Source organism: Canis lupus, chromosome 37 (assembly GCF_003254725.2).
Source record: "Canis lupus dingo isolate Sandy chromosome 37, ASM325472v2, whole genome shotgun sequence".
NCBI classification, from domain to species: domain Eukaryota; kingdom Metazoa; phylum Chordata; class Mammalia; order Carnivora; family Canidae; genus Canis; species Canis lupus.
This window is the reverse complement of record NC_064279.1, coordinates 20818758-20834000: the sequence shown is the minus strand read 5'-3', so window position 1 is coordinate 20834000 and position 15243 is coordinate 20818758. Positions and strand designations below refer to the sequence as shown.

At 37.1% G+C, this 15243-nt stretch overlaps 1 long non-coding RNA gene across 1 annotated transcript in view; it reads left to right on the top strand.

The window, feature by feature from the left end:
• LOC118353503 (uncharacterized) overlaps positions 1–14789 on the top strand; it is a 41650-nt gene extending 26861 nt beyond the window's left edge. The window contains exons 3-4 of the long non-coding RNA XR_004812598.2: positions 14418–14497; positions 14658–14789. This is a non-coding gene — a long non-coding RNA (uncharacterized LOC118353503). The remainder of the gene's footprint in view (positions 1–14417; positions 14498–14657) is intronic.
• Positions 14790–15243: the final 454 nt, after the last annotated feature.

The window sequence follows — 15243 nt, the reverse complement described above, 5'->3', positions numbered from 1 at the left end:
CACCCAAAGACTTCAGCCATAGGTTGAGGTATGGTGGGGTATCCAAAGTCTTCCAAAACTTGATCGAGTAGAGGGAAGACCTTCTACCCCTGTATTATCCAGGACTTATATTCATAACCTTTGTGGTGAGGGTCAATCGATGCATGTTAAGGGAGTGCTAAAATTCCCAAGATTCTATATAATTTTTTAGGAGCATGGAATTTTTTTTCTTCACAGTGTATCTTCCTAGTTTTTATTTTCACAGAGATCTGTGACATCTCGCATATTAAGAGCCACCACTTTAGATGATCAAGTTTAATTCCTCACTTTTCTCCAGTTCTGGAGAAACTGAACTGTCGATCACTAATACAATAGTGTCTTCTTAAAAGTAAACTTCTAGGGCACATCCACAATAACAATACATATTTGTGTACAATCACCAATCATTTTAAGGAAAGAAAGGATTTGCTTAATGAACATTTTCATTTTAAAAAACATAAAACTAAGAAAAATATCATCCAACTTATAAAGAATGAAAGTCTATTATCGAATATAATGATTCCCTCTGAGAAATAATCTATGAGTGCCAATACAAACATAACTACATTGCTTGCTCTAATTAAGAGAGAGAGAGAAGCTAAAGAGAGCAGCTCCTCCTTTTCCACCTAATATTGTTCTGAGGAGTTCATAAGGTCAGGAACTTGACACTGGTTTCGAGTGGAAGCCAGTCAAGCAGGATTTCTTTGCCCTCTGGACAAATGGTTGGCCTACTTCAGGAATTCTGAATAATTATTGCTGTTCTCTTCAGCCAGGAGAAGTTTACCTTTCACAAAAAGAGTTTGTGGTATTAATTTAACCTGTTGCCTGAATGCACGGGATCAGTTTTGCTCTGCAGAGTTATTGTTTCTAATTTACCAGTCTGAGACCTATTTTATCTCTTTCCTTGGGTCTTCATGTAAATGAAGCACTCATGGTGTTGCTGAGAGCTTGACATAATGCCCAGCCCCCTGTATTTTCTGGAAGGAAATCTCCTCACAAATATAAAGTAGTTAAAGGAGCATATTGCTGATCCAAGTGTGTGCAATGTCAATTGCACAGAGGTAGCACTTCTGTGCCTGCAACCGTGACACCTAAGAGTTTTTTGGCCCTATTTCCTCCCCTAAAACTACTTCTAGTAATTCCCATACAGATAGCCTGATAGTAGCTGAACAAACTATAGCAACACCGAGAGTAAGGAGTCTGTCATCTGTATTGTGATCATTATTGTGTTAAAAAACAAACAACAAAAAAAACAAAACAACAAGCAGTTGAATAAAATCTTCCATAGTCAGGCTCTTAAAATTATCATGTATTTGGTTTGAAGAGGACATGATACTGGCAACCACTGGCCAAGACTGCCAACAGCTCTCTTGTCATCAGAAAAGCAAGGTTCCCTTCATTTTTAACTCCCTCTTATTATTCCTTGGTGATTTCTCTTGTTTTGGAATCATTCTCTGCCATACATAACAAGTACTATTAATCATATGGGATTAACCATCTAAATTCCCAGGGAACAGAGTGGCTGTGAATATTTTTGTATAGCTGCTATATTATTGCTTATAAAAGCATAAGCTGCCTCAGATTACTAATTTTTGCCAAGAATCCACAAGCAAATGATACCTCAAGAATTACTTCTAATGGGAAGCCCATTATCTCTGAGAGAGAATAGATAATATTATTTCACAAGAACTATATGGACTTAAAAATGTATATATGTGTATATATACTTTGATCTAATATAGAAAAATCTTGTCTGTTTTTTGGTAATCTGAAGGTCTTTCAATTTTGATATGTGTGTCTCATAACATCAGTTCAAGGCACTTCGTTTTTCAGCCCAATAAAAAAACACATAGTACAAATCCCTAACTTTTTTCTTTTTTTTTTTTTTTTTTTTTTTTGCAGCCTATGCCATTGACCTTGTATCCAATCAGTTAGGCAGGCAACAAGATTAGTGCTTTGCACGGAATTAGTCTCAATTTGTTTGACTTTTATTTGAGTGCTTTATCATTTTAGTATCAAAATGGGTTTTCTATATTTTTTTAATAACAATTAAGTTGAGTGACCTCTTACACAATTTGCCTTGGTGTCTGGTCATTGAAACTTTTCAGTTGCACCTTTATATCATCATCTCACAGACACAGAGAGAAAAAAAAGCTTTTGATGACATTTACTTATTTACCAATTGTTTTTGCACTCCTTAGATAAATTTAAAATACAAGAAACACCAAGTTAATATTTGATTAGGTGATTTGGCTAGATGTTTGAGATGTGATAATTAAGTTTGTGGGTATGTTCTACCTCAGAATTTTGTTTCTCATAGCCTGTGTGTTAGGCCACATGGATTCAGGTGAGGAAAGCTGATTTATACACCTTCAATCTGCTTGTTCAAGAGTATCCAGAATTTTTAAAAATACTTTTAACCTGTAGAAACAACACTTAATATGAACTCTGCCCTCTTAACTTTTTAAGTATCATATAGTTTTGTTGACTATAGATCCTATACTGTACAGATCTCCAGATATTTGTTTTATGTAATAGACACTTTATACCCACTGAAAAGCAATTCCTTTTTTCTTCTTCTTTCCTGCCCCTGGCAGCCACTGTTCTACTCTGTTTCTATAAGTTTGACTATTAAGGATTTCTCATATAAGTGGAATCATAAAGTATTTAACCTTCTGTGACTGGATTATTTCATTTAGAATAATGTCCTCAAGTTCACCTGTGTTGTCCCATGTGGCAGGATTTCCTTCTTTAAGGCTGAATAATATTCCAATGTATAAACTACCTTTTGTCAACTCATCTGTTGATGGTCATTTAGGTTATTTTTGCAGATTGACTATCATGAGTAATGCTGCAATGCATACAGGAGTACAAATATCTTTTGGAGATTTTTATTTTCACTATTTTGGAGAACTGAGTTTTAATTTTTCGAAGAAACTCCATACTGTTTTCCACAGTAGCTGCACCATTTTTACATTCCTACCAATAGTATACAAGGGTTCCAATTTCTCCACATCTTTGTCAACACTTTTATTTTTGATAATAGCCATTCTAACAAGTATGTGGTAATATCTCATTGTGGCTTTGATTTGCATTCCCTAATTAGTGATACTGAACATATTTTACACACTTGTTGGCCATTTATATCTTTTTTGGAGGACTACATTCAGGTCCTTTAACCTCCCCTCGTCCCCTTTTTTTTTGCTATTGAGTTGTAGGAGTTGAATGCCCAGATTTGATATTCAATGAGGTATCGCCTAGGATAAAAGTAATTAAAAATACTTTTAGTGGTACCATTTAAATGCTGGGATAGACTGCTTTTGTACAAGATGTTAGCGTTAGAGGCATCAACAAGACAAAGTTCAGTCGCATTCTACCTTATAAATTGTAAGTTGTTGTGTTATCTGTTCTACTTTGATTCCCATCAGCATACAAATATTACAAGCCTATATACAAAACAGATAACTCTAATGTCATGGCCATGGAGGTTTGCCACTAAGGTCTGTCTTTTAAAAAGGTCTTACTGAAAAAAAAAAAATGTCTTACTGATCAGCTATAAACAGCTCAGTTAGCTGACAGCCTCCAGCCACAGCACCTTTTGGGATCCACTACAACACTTTGCCAAGGCAAGGCTCTTCCCAGATAACCCTACCCAATGACTAAGCATGACAAGCTCCTAAATCCTTGTCATTCTGTCTCATGAAGGACTCTGTGGGCAACTTTCTGACTGAGCTCCACAACTAGGCTAGCTGAGGCTTCCTCAGAGCTGCACCACAGTCTCTTCCCACCTAATCCTGCTTTTCTTTCCCTCTTCTTCCACAGGAATGGGAACTGTATCAGTATTTAGAGGCTTTCCCCACCTATCTGTTCCCTCCCCATTATCCTTTAGAGACCTTAATCCGGATAAACCTCTAGCACTTCTATCTTCACCTTGTGGTCTGCGTCCCAGACCACCTAACCACCTCCCCTGTGTCCCAAATCCCTTTCTAGCTGAAGCCTTTCTGCTTTGCAATAGAACTTTGCATAAGAAACGTCTAACACTGTGGTTTCTGCTTCCTACTTCCTGCTTTCTGGTTAAGCCCCATCTATTCGTCTTCTATTACCAATGTTCCACTGAACAAGCTATCTCCACTGAAACAACTTAACTCCACTTTACAAATTCAAAGTATACTTTCCTGTCATCTTGTCTCCCAGTGACATCTGACATATACATATTTAAAGAGGGTAGAAAGCTACTTTTCATTTGTAAGTCAGAGAGTCAATATCAGGTCCTAGTTAAGAATATGGTCTTTTTTGAATTAGATAGCTTTGAGTCCTAAATCTATGACTTATGAGCTGTATGAACTTGGGTAAAATGATAACTTACTGTGCCTCGGTTTCCCTGTCTATAAATAGGTAATAACAGCACCTATCTCTTGAAATTGAGGATTAAATTAGGTTAAGGCAATTAAAGCAGTATTTGGCACAGGAATTGCTAGTAGTCATTCTTATTTAAAGACACTCTTCTTGTTTTTCCCCCTACTTATGAGTGCTCCTCCATTCTTTGCTAGTTCCCTCTTTGAATGAGACCTCTAAATGTTGGAGTACTCCATACCCACTTTTCTAGCTATACTTTGTCCTAGCCCAGTAAATTTACATTCTACCTCAATGCCAATAGCTCCTAAATATGTCTTTATCCTTGACCTGTATTCAACAATATATTTTACATTTCTACCTGTATATTATAAACAAGCATATTAAAAACAGAACTCTGATAACTTCTCATCTTGTCAAAACCTGTGCTTACTTTCCCACCTCCACCAATTTCTCATTTGCTCAAGTTGGAAATCTAGGAGCCTAGGCTCTCTCCCTTTATCTCTGCTATACCACTATGGTGAAACTACCATTACCTCTAGCCTAGATTATGGAAATAGTCACCAATGTGGGCTCCTAGCTTTCACTTTTGTTCTCCTCTGCAGCAGATTAAGCACACTATTACCAAATTTATCATTTTAATATGTAGTAAAGGTGTGTCACTCCTCTCCTTCTTAAAACCCTTGACTTCTGATTGAATTTTAACAAAATCTAAATATTCTCCTTTGGATTACATAATATGTATGTAATACATATGATCTGGTCCCGGCATACTCACTCACAATTTCCTCCCAGATTATCTATTATACTCCCAACTCTGCAGGTCTACTCATTGGCCTTTTTATGTGCTAAACTCCTTATCTACCATCAGGTACCTTAGGTTTGTTCCTCCCCATCAACATCTTACTTTTCCTTGCTTTTTACATAGCTGGTTACTTCAGTTCAAATTTTGGGTAGCTGGTTAGGGGACGCTAGTAATCATTCTTAACCCCTGACCAGCTATCTAAAGGAATATATACTACCCTTGTTTATTATTCTTTTTTTTTTTTAAAGATTTTATTTATTTATTCATGAGAGATACAGAGAGAGAGAGAGAGGCAGAGACACAAGCAGGCTCCATTCAGGGAGCCCGATGTGGGACTCGATCCTGGGTCTCCAGGATCACACCCAGGCTGCAGGCGGCACTAAACCGCTGCGTCTTGAAAATCTGAAATTGTTTTGGTTGTTTGTATGCTTATTATCTTTCATTCCACACTAGAATTTAATTTGTTTGAGGGGAGAGACTTTATCTGTCTTATTTATTTCTATATATACCCACTACCTAGAGCAGTACCTGGTACACAGGAGGCAATTATTAATATTGCCCCAATTAATAAATGACTGAATCTTGGCAAATAATGAACATTTATTTTAGCAAAAGAGTGATAGTACAGTGATTAATAATTTAATTACTACTGTGATAACATTACCACTGTGGATAACAGAATATAGGTAATCACAGCTCTTATTGTCTGCACTAGAAATTGTAGAAGTCAGGCAAATGAATGAGGTGATAATGTTAAAAGTCGAAACTAATATTTAAAAAGTTAAAGTGAAAAAAATAAAAAAATAAAAAATAAATAAAAAAAATAAAAAAAAATAAAAAAAAATAAAAAGTTAAAGTGAAAAAAAATAAAAAGTTAAAGTGTTAACATTTTTGTCATGGACTTTATTTTATCTTAAAGTTTATGTAGATATTGGGATGAGGTAAAAATAACATTTCTTAAACATCAGTATGCCTAGAACTTAGCTAGGCTCTTTACTTACAAATATATATTTGTCAGAACATGTTCACTTTCTATTTTCATATTAGGTTGATAAAAATAAACTACAATATTTAAGGGTAAAGTAGAATTTTTATACTCTAATATTTCCTTTTATAAAATAATACTTGCTAAATTTCCTATGTAATATGAAAATTGGTACTTTAAAATAAGAGCTTAGAGACCTATAAAGCCCTTTTCCATTTGGGAGATAGTATGTTTTACTTTTTTTTTTTTAATTAAAACATTTTTTTTGAATATTTTATTTATTTATTCATGAGAGACAGAGAAAAAGAGAGAGAGATGCAGAAACACAGGCAGAGGGAGAAGCAGGCTCCATGCAGGGGATTTGACATGGGATTTGATCCTGGGTCTCCAGGATGAGGCCCTGGGCTGAAGGCGGCGCTAAACTGCTGAGCCACCTGGGCTGCCCTGTTTTACATTTTAATACATTATAAATTAGAGAGAAAAATTATGGCAGAATACTTTACTGAATATTTTCAGTGATTATATAAGATAAAGGGAGGTATTTAAAAGATAAAAATGTACACTTGCTCTATAGACACAATTTTCTATGAGTACTGTACCAATAGGACTTTAAGTAAGGTAGTTGATTATCCATTTTACAGATTTAGAAAACTGAGACTTAGAAAAATTAAGTAACTTGCCTAAATGCTGTTGGCTAGTAATTATCCAGATTACTGGCTTCAAATCTCTTAAGCATAGTTATGAGCTAAATGTTAGTAACCACCTCCCCCTCATTCATATACTGAAGCCCTAATCCCCCATGTGATGGATTTGGAGGTAGGTAGGGCCTTGGCAAGTAATTAGGTTTAGATTTGGTCATGAGTGTGGGACCTCATGATGAGATTAGTGCTTTTTAAGAAGACAGATCTCTCTATCTCTCTCTCCATGGGCATGCAGTGAGGAAGGGCCCTCTGAACACACAGCTAGAGCATGACTATCTACATGCCAGTAGTAGGCTCTCTCTAGGAACTAAATCTGTGGGCACTTTGATCTTGGACTACCTAGGCTCTAGAACAGTGAGAAATACATTTCTCTTTTTTACACCACCCAACCTATGGTACATGTAATAGTCGCCTGAGCAGACTAAAACCACCAACATTGTTAGGCAATCATATTGGCTCTAAAGCACAAAGTCACATTAATGAGAAAAAGCTGAGTTCTTTACTGCTCAAGCTCTCACAGTAAAACTTACAAGAGATTTTTCTCTTGGTTCAAATAATATTTTATTAGAAATTAAGTTGTAAAGGTGTATGGTGAGCTTCGTCACCAGAGAGACCTAGTTCTCTCTCTGCAGGGTTGTGGTTGAAGCTCTGTGGGAATCCTTCAGTGTATTTGAAGCAAACCCTCTGGGGTGCCTCACTTTCATGAGCACTAAAAATCCATGTGAGTATTGAAGGGAAGACTTGAAAGGCCCTATGAGCTGACCCAGAGTCAGAATGTTCCTTGCCTACACTCCCTCATAGGGGATTCTGGCTTGATCAATCTCAGATTTTCACTCATAGCCAGCAGCAACAGTACATGCTGCATAGGCAGTATCTTAAGCTCCCAGAGGGATGAAATGCCTCATCACTCAGCAACCACTTTGGCAGACTAAAGGGTGACATTGATTGGCTCTGAATGAGTAAGAGAAACAGTGTCCAAATCTCCAGAGGAAGCTGGGGGAGAGAGAGAGAGAGAGAGAGAGAGAGAGAGAGAGAGAAAGTAAATCCATTTTAACCCAATCTTAAAATCTTCCAGACTCATAAAATAAATGCAAATCCATCTGCAGTGGGAAATCCAGCCATTCAAATGGGGGTCCCAACAAACTGTCATCCTTAGAAAGTGATACATTATTTTATTCATTTATTCAATTGTTTACTGAGCCCCTATCATGTGCCAAATACTGTTCTAGGCCCTGGGGATACAGCCTGTACAAAAAGTCCTAGATCTTACAGAGAAAGACAAATAGATAATATATTGGGTGTTGATAAGTGCAAAGGAGAAAAGGAAAGTGAACTAAGCAACAGCATGTACCAGGAGGAGAGAAATGAATGCTGTTTCCACATTGGGGTCAGGGGAGGCAGGCCTATTTGATAAGAGACCTGAAGGGAATAAAGTGGCCAGCTATCCTGATATTTGTCAGAAGAGAGTCTAGCAAGAGTAGGATGTAGAGGAGCCACTTGAAGAAATCAAAGTGGCTGGAGCAGAGTGAAAAGGCAAAAGAAGAGATGCAAGGGGTAATGTGGGGCCCATCAGGTAGCACCGGCCAACAGGCAGTGCTAGGACTTAAGCATAAGTTGGAGAAGATGGAAAATGATTGGATGGTCTTCAGCAAAGAGGAAACAGGATAAGGATCACAGTTTTAAGGGACCACTCTGGACAAAGAATATAGGAAGTAAAGAGGAAGGAAGCTGAGAAATCAATAGTAAGCTACTCCAGTTGTTCGAGAAAGAGCTGATAGTTTGAACCAGAGTAAATACAGTGGAGTTTATGAGAAATGGTCATATTTTGAATATACTTTGATGGTAGAACTGATAGGTTTTACCAACAGCTTGAATATGGAGTGTGATAGACCAAGATAGTGATTTAAAGGATGATCCTGGACCATTTATGGAGACTGGGAAAATTAGAAGAGGATCAGTTTGACTAATGGTAAAAAAAAATGTTGAGAATTCTTTTATAGATCTGTTCATTTTTTTTTTGTTAAAATTTTTATTTATTTATGATAGTCACACATTGAGAGAGAGAGAGAGAGGCGGAGACATAGGCAGAGAGAGAAGCAGGCTCCATGCACCGGGAGCCCGATGTGGGATTCGATCCCGGGTCTCCAGGATCACACCCTGGGCCAAAGGCAGGCGCTAAACCGCTGCGCCACCCAGGGATCCCCAGATCTGTTCATTTTGAGATACCTTTAGATACTGAAGGGAGTAAACAGTTGGATATAGACATCTGGGTTTCAGAGAAAAGGCCGCAGCTGAACATATAATTTTGAAAGTTGTCCCAAATAAGAGATATAGTTAAACACATGGCCCTAGCGAGAAAGAAGGCACAAGATAGTAAGGAAGTAAAACACAATGGTAAGAGCTAACAGTTGAGTGTGGTTAGTATGTGCCAGACATTATTCTAAATGTTTTACTTATATTAAATTCACTTAACCCTCATAACACTAGAGGTAGATACCATTATTCACCACTTGAGGAAAGTAAGTCTCAGAGAATCTGTCCCAGATGGCACAGCTAGATAGGTGTAAGAGGAAAGGTTCAAACACAGGCACATAAGTTCCAGAGTCTTCCACAGAGAAGGCGCAGGTACACATTACCATTTTCAGATCTTATTTCTGCTTCAGTGCGTGCACTCCCCAGTGATGGTCAGAACAAAGAATAAAAATAAAGGTTAGAGTTTTGCACCATTTAAATTCTAGGCTCATACAAGCATTAAACACTAGCAAGTAGAAGACTCATAAACAAGTTCTTAAAAACAGAGCCCCCAAGAAGCCAAACAAAAAATATCAAACAAACCTTCCCTTAAAAAGGAAGGCAAACAACCCCAGGAAAGAAACAAAAATAATTTATTTTATTCTATTTACCCAATTTCATCCATAGATTATAAGATACCCTTTGATTTTAGAGATCTAAAAGTTCTCAAGAAAGAGGCATGTGTCTTAGAATTGACAAAGTATTTTTAACTTCTACAACAGCCTGGCTTGTTTGGTTCGCTGGGTTCTAAGCATTGTTTTGGCAGAAATACATTGTTCTTAATATACTCTCCATTCTATTAAGGCACAATGCTTCCTCTTTAATAAAAATGACTTTCTTCTCTAGGAATAATATTCACTGAAATCACCAGTAAAACCTTTATTTTTAACCTTCAGTTATCTTTCTGCATATATCACCTCAGAGTGGGGTACCGAAGGATGGCTGGCAATAGGTAGAAGAACACAAATTTACACATTATCCTTATTGATGATGGGAGTTTTAGCTCATTCCTTTGATAGCTCTGATGTGATAGGGAATTGATAAGTCTTTGTTAACTCATCGATAAAATTTAAATTTAATATTTGTTCCTAGTGTCAAAATACTGCCATGTACATATATTGCAGAATGCACCCACAAAATTCTTTGTCCTTTTGGATTTTGCTGATCTGCTCAAGGGCCAATGTTTATGAAAAAAAATACATTATTCTTGCTTGGTTAATCTGCATATTTATCAAGTTTCCCCATCTCCGTTATCCCTGGACAGGACCGAATAGTGAGCATTTCACCCTAAAGTTGCTTCAATTTTCCAGTGGCAGCAAAGAGGAGCTTAACAGTAGCACAAACCTTGAGGACGTTATGCAAAGTAAAACAAGCCTAACACGAAGGGACAAATTCTGTAGGATTTCACTTTATGAGCCAGAATGTGGAAAAGGGTGATTAGGAACTGACAGGTGAGGGGATGGAAAGTTATTTTTTAATCAGTATGATATTTCAGTCTGGGGGATGAAAAAATTCTAGATAGCTAGTGGTGTTGGTTATACAACAATGTGGATGTATGTAATGTCACTGAATTGTACATTCAAAAATGGCTGAAAGGGTGAATTTTATGTTATGTATATTTTACCAGAAAACACTTATACACAAACAGCTGGACAGCTACAATGCTACATTTCTCCATTCTTGCTTAAGTGGTTTTCTGGAAGCCTGGCAGGATGAGTGGACTTGTCTGTCATTGACTTAAAGATGCATGTGTGTACACGTTTACCACCAGACCATGCCCCTACTCTCAAAATAAATTACACTTTCACCTCTTCCAAATCTATCAATCCAAAATACTATTTTTCAGTTTATTTCAAATATTCAATTTTCCAATTGACTTTAGGATCTTTCTTAACACAGTACTAATTGACAGACTCCTGAAATCTATGCCTGAATTTGTCCCAGGTTGGGCAGGGAGGGGCTTTTTAAGACACAGGATATTTGCCCCTGGGCAATTTACCATGAGACCTTATCATAGGCTGGGAGAATCTGAGAAGCTGAGAAAGACTGGAAACCAAGTTCCCTAGAACGGAAGGGTCAAATACTTGGGAAACTACAGTTTAACATCTTTTTTCTCCTAGTACTGGGACATTATAGGAGGGCACATATCTTTGCTGGCCAGAAAGTCTGGGTCTAGTCCATGGTCTTGCCTCCGATACCCATGTGATTTTCTAGAAGTTATTTCTCTCATCTCAGCCTCCTTATATAATATTGGAAACACCAGTACCTATTTTGCTCAGCTTTTGTGACTCTAGCATGCTGGCACAGAGCAGATACATAAGAAATTCTAAGTTTCCTTCCCTTTCCTAATTAGAGTATCTTGGCATGACCAGTAAGAGTTCGGATCTTGAGATTATAATTATGGGCAACCCATAACTGGTCCACAAGCCAATCTATATGAAAAGGGTTTTGTCTGTGATCCTCTGGCAGAAAAAAAAAAACGAAATTTCTAAAACTGAGGACCATCTATAAAATGGAGAAAAAAACCCACAGATGGTTATTTAAAGCCCAAACTATAACTACTTTGGCTCAAATGGGGAATGACAAAACTAGAAATTAATCAATACCGTTCCCTTTCCTGAAGAGTCCACTGGGGTTGGGAAGGGAATGTAGAATAAAGCCAAGTCTAGAACTTTAATGAATTTCTGTGGTACCACTCAAAGGAAAGAGCAACAGTAGACAGCCCATTGCACAGGCTGGCATACTGATGTGGTTTTAGTGATACAAGAGTGGAGAGTATAGCTGCTCTCCATAATCACATGAGGGCAATAGTAATTTGGGGCAAGTTTAGAAAAGGAGATACGATAGGGCTAACTATATCAATCTCCTAGTTATCTTCAAACCTTTAATAACAAGTTCTACATACATGACAAGTGAGAATGCTATTTTAGGGGAGAATGTTCTATATTTTGAGTCAGGGGTTATATGGGACAGTACAGATACACCTTATAACAAATTTTTAATAAGCAGTTCAGAGCCAGGATTGACCAAGAAAAGCACACACCATCCTTACCCTCTTCTTTCTTTCTCTTGCCAGAATTTCTGGAAAAACTGTGAGGAAAGTGAGGTTCTTGCCATTTGTGGGATAAGGTTCAAATGCATCCCATTTGAACAGAAAAAGCACACCTCAACTATACCTGGGATATTCCAGCAGTAAAAAGCTGGAAGAGAAGTAGGAAGGGTGCCCATGGAAGGTCAGAGAAGGTCCTATTTCCCTGAGCAAAACTCAGGGATGAGAAAGCCGAGATCACATTCTGCAGTTGACTTCTCACAAAGGAAGTATCAAGTCATCTCTGGAGAAAAGATATTCTATAGAATCTGTTATGTACTTACACATAAAACATAATTCTAGTTTCTTAAAGGGAAGTGGCTTTGCTAGAGAAAATTCATAAAAATTTCCTTTTAAAGTATTTGTCAACTGCCAAGATGTGTACTTTAGACTCTGGATAAGAAGAGAGATACAGAACTACATTAAAGATGGGGTCTTATTTCATGGAGACAAAGAAAAGATATGCAAGGAGACATGCTTTCTTTCAGGTAGAGTTTCAAAGTAAATACAGTATACCTACTCATTGTGTTCTCTTCCACAGTTTACTTTTTGAACTGCCTAGAAGCTTGCTCCTATGCTACAATTTAATCACTAACTTAATGCTAATAGACATCCCCCATGGGATATCTGGTTTAGATACTATTTTTTTCTAGAATTATTTTTTTCTTCAAATTTTTATTTAAATTTTAGTTAGTTAACATATAGTGCTATCTTCGTTTCAGGAGGTGAATTCAGTGATTCATCATTTACATACAACACCCAGTGCTCAGCACAAGTGCCCTCCTTAATGCCCATCACCCATCTAGTCCATCCCCCACCCACTTTCCTCCATCAACCCTCAGTTTGTTCTCTATCTTTAAGAGTCTCTTATGGTGCAGGTGTCCCGGCGTTTCATTGCATCTGTATCTTTGGGGTAAATCCCCAGCAGTGTAATTGCTGGGTCGTAGGGCAGATCTATTTTTAACTCTTTGAGGAACCTCCACACAGCACCCCGATGTTTATAGCGGCAATGTCCACAATAGCCAAACCGTGGAAGGAGCCTCGGTGTCCATCGAAAGACGAATGGATAAAGAAGATGTGGTCTATGTATACAATGGAATATTCCTCAGCCATTAGAAACAACAAATACCCACCATTTGCTTCGACGTGGTTGGAACTGGAGGGTATTATGCTGAGTGAAGTAAGTCAATCGGAGAAGGACAAACATTATATGGTCTCATTCATTTGGGGAATATAAAAAATAGTGAAAGGGAATAAAGGGGAAAGGAGAAAAATGAGTGGAAATATCAGAAAGGGAGACAGAATATGAGAGACTCCTAACTCTGGGAAACGAACTAGGGGTGGTGGAAGGGGAGGTGGGGGTGACTGGGTGGTGGGCACTGAGGGGGGCACAGGATGGGATGAGCACTGGGTGTTATTCTATATGTTGGCAAATTGAATACCAATAAAAAATAAATTTATTAAAAAGATTGAATAAAAAAAGAGTCTCTTATGGTTTATTTCCCTTTCTTTTCTCCCCCTTTCATATGCTCATCTATTTTATTCCTTAAATTCCACATGAGTGAAATCATATGGTATTTCTCTTTATCTGACTTATTTTGCTTGGCATAATACACTCTGGCTCCATCCACATCATTGCAAATGGCAAAATTTCATTCTTTTTGATGGCTGAGTAATATTTCATTGTGTGTATATACCACTTCTTCTTTATCCATTCTTCGGTCTCCAGTATTTTTTTTAAACAGGCTACTATTTTGATATTAGTGAAAAAAACTCAAGTATACTTATTTCCTCTACAGAATTATAGGAACTAACTTTCTGGCTTGTTAGTATTTCAAAGGAGACTAGTTGTGCTAAAGACAATGCTTAAAACATAGTAGGTTCTCAGTATACTTTAAATAAAGATTGAATGAAATCAAGTGAACCAATAAATGAATGAACTAATGAACACATCAAGACTTGGCCATATTTCAGAGAAACTGGCCACTTTCAATTTACATAGGTGAAAATTTCACTCTGCCTACCTTTTGTATCACCTCCCCATCAACAGCATCACAGACAACAGGATGCAGGATGCATTCACACACATACACAATGGCATCAGTATGTTTATATGTTTGTCTGGGTATGTGGGTAACTAAAAAAAGCTTTTTTTTTTTTTTTTTTTTTTTTTAGGTGTCTAGTCTTCGATTTATAGGTTGAAGTCCAAGCAAGAGAAAGGAAATGCTTTTACCCTTCAAGTGCCTTCCTCTTTAGTGAGTATTGGTTAATTAAATGAAAGAATAAGTGGATACTCAACTCAGACTAATATTCTTTCATCTGAGCTCTCTTGACTTTTGTAAATGAGTATAAAATAGAAGTTTTGATTTTTAACAAGACCTGTGCATTTAATGATGTTATTGTTTTTTTCCACAGAATGTGAAAGATTATATGAAACTTTATTAGAGACCAAATGGAAGTTTTCTGTCCTCTCTCCCCTTTTTCAACAATTTTCTTCATGGGTCTGTGTTTCAGATTAGATAATTACGGCACTGCATCCAAATCCTGAATTTACATTGCATTGTGAATGTGTAATATTTCTTCATTCTTGTGATTAAATAAAGATGCTATGCATAGTACTAATGGAATAATACTTAATATACACTGTATTATCTGAGTAAATTGTTAAGGTTTCTAATACCTGCAGATTATGGAGATTTTTGACAAGGTTTATACTTTCAACTCTTGGCAGCTTTGCCCTTTTTCTTTGAATCTATTGGTACAATAGAAATCTATGCAATTAGACCGTTTACCATCGAGGTACATAACAGCAGAGGAGTGCAGAAGCTGCAGCTGGCATGGGCACATGAGAAGCCTGTAATATATAGGACCACAGTGAAAAAAAATATAAGCTGGAAATTGATCATTTCAAGAACCAAGTTAAACAAAAATCCTAAATATTTGTGTTAACCTAAAAAGATTCAACCTAGCCATGATCAAATGACTAGTACGGATTAACAGA